A 7,642-nucleotide genomic window follows, 5' to 3' on the forward strand; every position below is an offset into this window, starting at 1 on the left:
AAAGAAGGCATTAGCCTTAATTGATGCACTACAGTACTAGACTTTGCCAGGTGCTCAGGATGTAGAGAAAATTCGGACACATAAGATACATAGTTAGAAACAGAATGAGTAGAAAACTGACCTCTATTATCCCTTAGGGCATAAGTATATATTTTGTATCTTAGATGGACAGTGGTATTTGTATGAGGAATTAGATAATGTCTGAAAACCAAGAGATAAGTGACAATCTAGATACATCTATCCTGAGATAGATAGAAAACTATTCCTAAATTCTCCTGACCAGTAGAATGATATGACTGTCCAGAGAAAACAGGAAAAGATCAGTCAGCCTTTGGAGTCATTGTGTAATTGTTCATAGTGATTTCATATGAGGCATAACCTACCTGCTAGGACTCATGAAGATTTACCAGTTGAAGATTTTCTTCATTCTTCAATGATTTTTTAGACTATTTGGACAGGGAGATGAAAAAACAGACTGAGGTTCTTTTTTCTTTTCCACCTAGAGACTTCAATATCAGTTAATAGTAAACCTTACCAGTGAAATTAGGAAATAAGAAGTGGCACTTTCAAAGACTTTTTAAAGTATGCATTATAAAAAAGGATGTTCTAGGAAGCCCTAAATACATTGGTAGTATAATTAGTGTAACAAAGGACAAAATATAATCAATATTCTCTCAATACAAGTAAGTTCAAACTTCTATATTATGCACACACTGAGAATCAATACCATTTCAGTATCACTTTGACTAGTGGATTCCAAAATTTGTATTTCTGAGAATCAATTAGGAATGATTTTTAAAATGCAGAGGGATTCCAGACAGGCACCTCACAGAGCTTATGATTAATTAGGTTTATGTCAGGATGCATAAATCTACATTTATGTTAAATTCTTCTGACGACTTAGCCAAATTTTGAAGTCATAGCTAAATTCTGAAATCATTGAGATTCAGGCCTTTTTTAGTTTAAATAAAATAAGCCATGGAGAACTTTAAATAAAAAACATCACTGAAAACCACTAGCGCTTCTTGCTTACTAAGATCAGTATTAGTAAGTATCTGTTTTTCTACTCAACAGAAAATCTGTTTTCGGGGTTTGACCTGAAACGAGGGGTGGGAGATGCTTTCTGAAAGAACACTGTAAAAGAACAGTCTCAGCATACTTCTTACCCACACACGTTCATACAAACACACTCACATACAGCTAACTTCTCCACTTTGATGTGGAGGAAATACAGGTGCAGGGTGCCCTGTAGAGACAGAGAGCCAGAGAGGCAGAGACAAAGGGACGCTTAGGCAGTAGAGGGAGGAAAGGAAGAGGGAGAGAGGGAAAAAGAAGAGAGGGAGAGTGAGAGATTATTCCAAAAATAACAAGTCATGCATGCCACCCAAATTTTGAAAATAAGCAAGCCTCCACTTCCATGAATTGATACATGCTGTGCTTCAAGTTGTTAAACAATCCAGTAAGAGAGATGGAGAAACTGTGCTACTAGAATGAGGGCCAAATCAGGGTAGGCCAGGCAATTGTTGTTAGGTTCAGTAAATTATTTACTGCATTGGAAAAAAAAAGTCTAAATTAGACCAGGACTCAGGTTTTTCCTTTAGCATACTGATTATAGGTAATCCTCCCATTACTTTATTAAGCTGAAGCATAGTTCTCTCCTGAATATTTAGGAATGATAAGGCTTTACCTATTTACTAGCTATGAAACTTGAAATAATACATAAGAAGCCATCAGAAAGCACCAAGGAAAAAGAAAACTAGCATAGCATATTTATCACAAATTATAAAGAGTAAGATTCATAAACAATTTATTTTAATAAGATTCACAAACAAAACATTTATAAATTTTGAATTACTATTTTTGGATACTATATCCTAAAAAAGTAAGTCATATGATATGAAATGATTGCAAATTGATTTCCACATTTTTGGCTAATTTGCTGGTTGAAAATGAAAATCGTGTGACTGACATCTTTAGTCATTATGTAGATCAAGTTAATTTATTGATGCTGACATATTTCTATAAAAATTTCCGACCTGTGGGTCAGAATGAATAAAAATTCATTTAAATAAGGCAATGAAAATTTGAACTACACTTTAAAAATAATTCTGCATGTATCTTCTCTCTCTCTTTCTCTTTTTTTTTTTTATTTTTTGAGGAGTTTTTTGTTTGTTTGTTTTCAGGAGTTTAGTGGTGAGAATTTCTTATTGAGAATATGTAATGTCTTTTTTGACAAAAATACATGCATTGACAGTTTGGAATAGAACAAGAAGATAAAATGGTAACCAGAATACAAGATTTTTTACTATGCTATTGGAAACAATTGGGATTACTGAAGAACACTAAGTCATCTTTAAAACATCACAATAAACTTCAGTACCGGTCTGTGAATCACCAGGTTTACACACTTCACAGCACTCACCAAAGCACATACCCTCCCCAATGTCCATAATCCTACCCCCTTCTCCCAAACCCCCTCCCCCCAGCAACCCTCAGTTTGTTTTGTGAGATTAAGAGTCACTTAACAGACCTGTACCCCTGGGGATAAAAATATATGTTTATAAAAAATAAAAAATTAAAAAAAAAATGTACATGGGGAGTTAGAGAGGAGAAGGGAGTTGGGGTAAATTGGAAGGGGAGGTGAACCATGAGAGATTATGGACTCTGAAAAACAATCTGAGGGTTTTGATGGGGTAGAGGGTGGGAGGTTGGGGTACCAGGTGGTGGGTATTATAGAGGGCACGGATTGCATGGAGCACTGGGTGTGGTGAAAAAATAGTGAATACTGTTATGTTGAAAATAAATAAAAAATTAAAAAAAACAAAAAACAAAAAAAAAAAACCTTCAGTACCAAGAATCAAGTTACCAAAATCTTATGCACAGGATGTTTGAAAGATACGTGCTATCTGTGTCAAATAGGTTAAAGTTGCTTGAGAAATTTTTAGTTAAAGAATTCTAGTTATTTTTCAGACAAATAAAAAGTAGAGTTTCCTTATCCCACAGCCAGCCCATATCTTCAAAATCTTTCTCAAAGAAGATCTGAACTAATTCTTCTTATGTACCTTTCTGAAATTTTATATCATTGTGTAAGTTAACATATATTTTTCACCTACACAGTATTATTTTGGTAAAACTTGCTCTTAACTTCTTAGTGTATGTCAAACACTTTCCATATCAAAAATGTATATTTTTAGCTTGATTTTTTAAAATAATTATATGGTAAGTTGTATGGACAACTATAATTTATTTAACCAGGCCATTACTGAATTTATTCTTTTTAATTTTTTGCTGTCATAATGGAATGCAATGAAATATTGTTATGCACACATTTTCACATATGTGTATCTTCAACACTTCAATGAAATCCTAGGCATGCAATTGCTGGTTTCAAGAGTATGCAGGTTTTTAATATTGACAGAAGTTGCAAGTCACCCTCCAAAGAAGTAGGACCAGTGTGTAAAGCCACTGAGAATACAAAAACACGTATTTCCCCACATGATGGCCAAATTACTTTCATCTTCTGGTACGATGGAAGGACCTGACATTATGAGTCAAGGATTGTTAGCCGCAAGGTGAGATGGTACTGGATGGAAAAACTCATGGCTCATAAAAGCAACTCTCAGAATTCATGAAACCAAACAAAATTATAGAAATTTAGAAAAACTTCTGATAAACAAGGGATGGTAATGGTGATTGTGTAGCAACCACCACTTCAGATTTAAGACATACAAAATGTCACTAATTTTGTATTTGTAGCAATCCTGGTATGATACAAGTGTCTTACGGGTTCATTTTATTTATTTTTATTTTTTTTTAAAGATTTTATTTATTTATTTGACAGACAGAGATCACAAGTAGGCAGAGAGGCAGGTAGAAAGAGAGAGAGGAGGAAGCAGGTTATCCGCGGAGCGGACAGCCCGATGCGGGGCTCGATCCCAGGACCCTGGGATCATGACCTGAGCTGAAGGCAGAGGCTTTAACCCACTGAGCCACCCAGGCGCCCCTTACGGGTTCATTTTAAAGAATACAAACTATTTAAGTGAATTTGCTGATGAATGTCACCTATCTCCCATCCCTCCACAATCTTTAAATCACTTAGGTATGAGTTCTGCTTGTAGCTTTTATTTGGGGGGAGGGACAAAAAATGACAGCATATTTTATTGTGACAAAACTGAACATTTCTTCAGTTAACATCATTCGTTTTGTGTTTTCTCAATACAAACGAAGGGATGCATATCTGGATTTAAATGATTCCCTTCGCAACTCTTGTAATGTTTGAGTGTTGAGTGTGTTTGTGTGTCTGTGAGAGAGAGAAAGAGATTGATTGAAGGGTTCAGAGTAGTTCTAAAACTGCCTAAGATACGGCTTCAGAAACCCTGTGATGTGAAATAATAAATACTTACTGGTATAAAATATCAATGGTTGCAGAAATACACTATAAAACTATGATAATTATTCAATGTTAAGTATATGAAACTGAAATTTAATGATTTATAAGGATATATTTTGTCATAATAAAAGTTTGCCAGGGCGCCTGGGTGGCTCAGTCAGTAAGTGTCTGCCTTTGGGTCAGGTCATGAAGCCACAGTCCTGGGAATGAGCCTGGAGTTGGGCTCCCTGCTCAGTGGGGAGTCTGCTTCTCCCTCTTCTTCACTCCGCTGTGTTTTCTCTCAAATAAATAAATAAAATAAAATAAAATAAAATAAAAATACAAAGTTTGACTTAATTTTTGATAAATTAATCCTCATCATTTATATTTTAAAAAGTGAAACTTCTCTCTAAATGTTATTAGATTCATAATTAGTCAAATTTAGTTACATATCCATATTCCTAAAATTTTTAATGATACCTATCCCTTAAAACAGTAAGTTTTGTAGAATGTTCTCAGAAAAGAAGATACTAGAATGTAATTTGAGTCATTGAAATCTAAATAACCCTATTTTTATAAGTCAGTCTCTAAATCTTTTCTACACTGAGAAAGGCTTGCCACTTTATTAATGGCTAATACCTGAGAATAATGTACAAAATTATTTTGGAAATTTCCCTTTTCTAGCTGCCTGATGAGCTGTTAAGACCGTTTTTCTGCAATTGATGTTACATTTAGTACTTGAAGAAGTCGTTGAAATGTTAGTTTCTAGTTATATATTACTATGGTAGTACTTTCATTTTATCCACACTTTTATTGGATATATTAAATGTCTGCAGTAGTTCTAGTTCAGTTACTGAAAAATGATGAAGCTTCTCATAATACCTTTTATGGTTTTAAAAATCCCACAAATGGTAATTCTTGCTTGTCCTTTGATATGGCTGAAACAGTTAAATGGAATAACTGTAACAAGAATAAATATTTGTAATGATCTCGTTTCAAAAGTCTCATTTTTCTTTCATTGATGTCAGATAACAGAAATACAATGTAAAATTAAAGGTTCAAAGTTTTAGATTTTAAGAACTCGAATCAATCATACTGAAAAGACCACTAATAATTCTCATAATTAGGGGCACCTGGGTGGCTCGGTTGGTTAAGCAACTGCCTTCAGCTCAGGTCATGATCCTAGCGTCCTGGGATCGAGTCCCACATCGGGCTCTCTGTTTAGTGGGGAGCCTGCTTCCTCCTCTCTCTCTCTGCCTACTTGTGATCTCTATCTGTCAAATAAATAAAATCTTAAAAAAAATAATAATTCTCATAATTACACAATATAAATACCCAAGGAACCTAAAGCAAGTCACTTTAAGGACTGATTCCGTAAAATTTGATAACCATATGATTAAGGTCACTACACTGAATTTGAGGAAGCCATCAAAATGAAGTATATGTTCTCTTAAAAATCTCAGAAGTAATCATTTGGGGGAATAATCCTCAAAATGTCACTGTTTTGTGATGTGTGAAAGTGGCTTTACTTTAAATTCTGGATTCCTTATATGTAATTAGCCTTTAGCACCAAAAAAATTCTTAAAAATTCTACATGATAATTAAAACCATTTCTCATTGTCTATCTATAGGTGATATTCTAATTTTCTTTAAATAATTTAAGCTTTTATAGCATCATGCAGGTAATTAATTTTCCTTTCACTACAGAAAGGTTCCTGGTTCAGTGATTTCAAAACATATTATTATAGTGAAAACAACTTCATAATTAAACCAAAATAATCCATAGTAAGCAAAATCAACAGCACATCATTTGGCTGGGCCAACCAGGGTTGGGTTTTCAAATTAATGAATCCACCAGGGAAGTGATTCAATTTGTACTGAAAAAGTTTATAGTACTCACATGTGCATGAGTTCAGGGTTCTTCTACAACCGAATAAAGCAGGATAGAAGAATAAAACAGGATAAACGAATTTATAAAATAAAAATGTAAGGTGACTTCCAATGCATGGAATAAGGATCTTTTTTAATACTATGCTTCATGTTTATGTTTAAATAAACTGTTGCCTAGGAGAACAAGTTCTTGGAATTTCATATTTGTCTTAAGTTAATGACTGACACAAAATTGACTCACATGATGTTGACTATAAAAAATAAAATGATAGTTGTCTTGATCTAGGTTATCTTCTAGCTATGACTTATGTTTTTTCAAAAGCAGTTCTCCCATCCAAGTACTAATCAGGACTGACCCTGCTTAGCTTCTGAAATCAGAAGACTAGGCGTGGTGCATTCAGAATGCTATGGCCACAGACTCAAAAACAGTTCTCAAGAATGTTATTTATAGTGAATACTAGCTGCTAGTTGAACTAATCTCCACTTTCATGCCTATGAAGTTGTTTATTAAATCTCTTTTCCAAAGATGACTAATAATCAGAATGTCCTGGTGAGATATACCAATTATTAGGCTCATAATCACATTCTCAAGGGGATGGGATTGGAAACTCTATTTTTAATAAAATGGCAGTAGTTGGTTCTGGTCCATTTTAGTGAATACATGTAAAACATCTAGCTTTTCCAGTTTTTTTTTTTTTCTTAGATACCTATAGTGAAAGGAGTGATTTTATTAACTTTTCCCTTTGAAATTATTTTAATAGTGGATTTCATAAAATTATATGGGATATTAACCTTTTATAAAAGATTTTAACAAGTGTGTATGAAAGCAAATAGGCTACTGTATTGAGCTTTGCCCTAAATTTGGCTCTATACTCACTAGCCCAGAAGTGATCCTTTACATTGAAAGATTTTTTTAACTAAAACATATGTATACCAGTATCACTTAATTTCAACATTTCCTCATCATCTTGCATGCTTGTGTGTTTGTGTGTGTGTGTATAACCTTTGTTCCTCTTCTCTTCCATGACTTTGCTTGTGCCATTGCCCATTATTTTAACCTCCCCTTTCTTCCAGTTAACTCACTTTTATTCTTTAAACTTCAGCTTGTCCCACATTTTGTTCCTTTTGTCTGTCACTAACATTCATGCACAAATACTTACTGGGTACTATGTATGTGTGAGGCATCTACTGAGTATGGACATGATGGATTCACAAATTTCTGCAAAAAGAGTTTATACTTTAAGTAACCTTAAGCCTTTAATTTTCTGGGCTTTTTTTTTTTTTTGGTCCTTATGTGTTATAAATTCTCCAGAACAATATTTCCAATATTTTCATTTCAAAGTACAAGGGTATAAATTGACAAGGAAGCTTTGGCACTTTGGA

Source organism: Mustela putorius, unplaced genomic scaffold, assembly GCF_011764305.1.
Source record: "Mustela putorius furo isolate JIRA1106 unplaced genomic scaffold, ASM1176430v1.1 tig00537350_pilon_pilon_pilon, whole genome shotgun sequence".
Taxonomy (NCBI): Eukaryota; Metazoa; Chordata; class Mammalia; order Carnivora; family Mustelidae; genus Mustela; species Mustela putorius.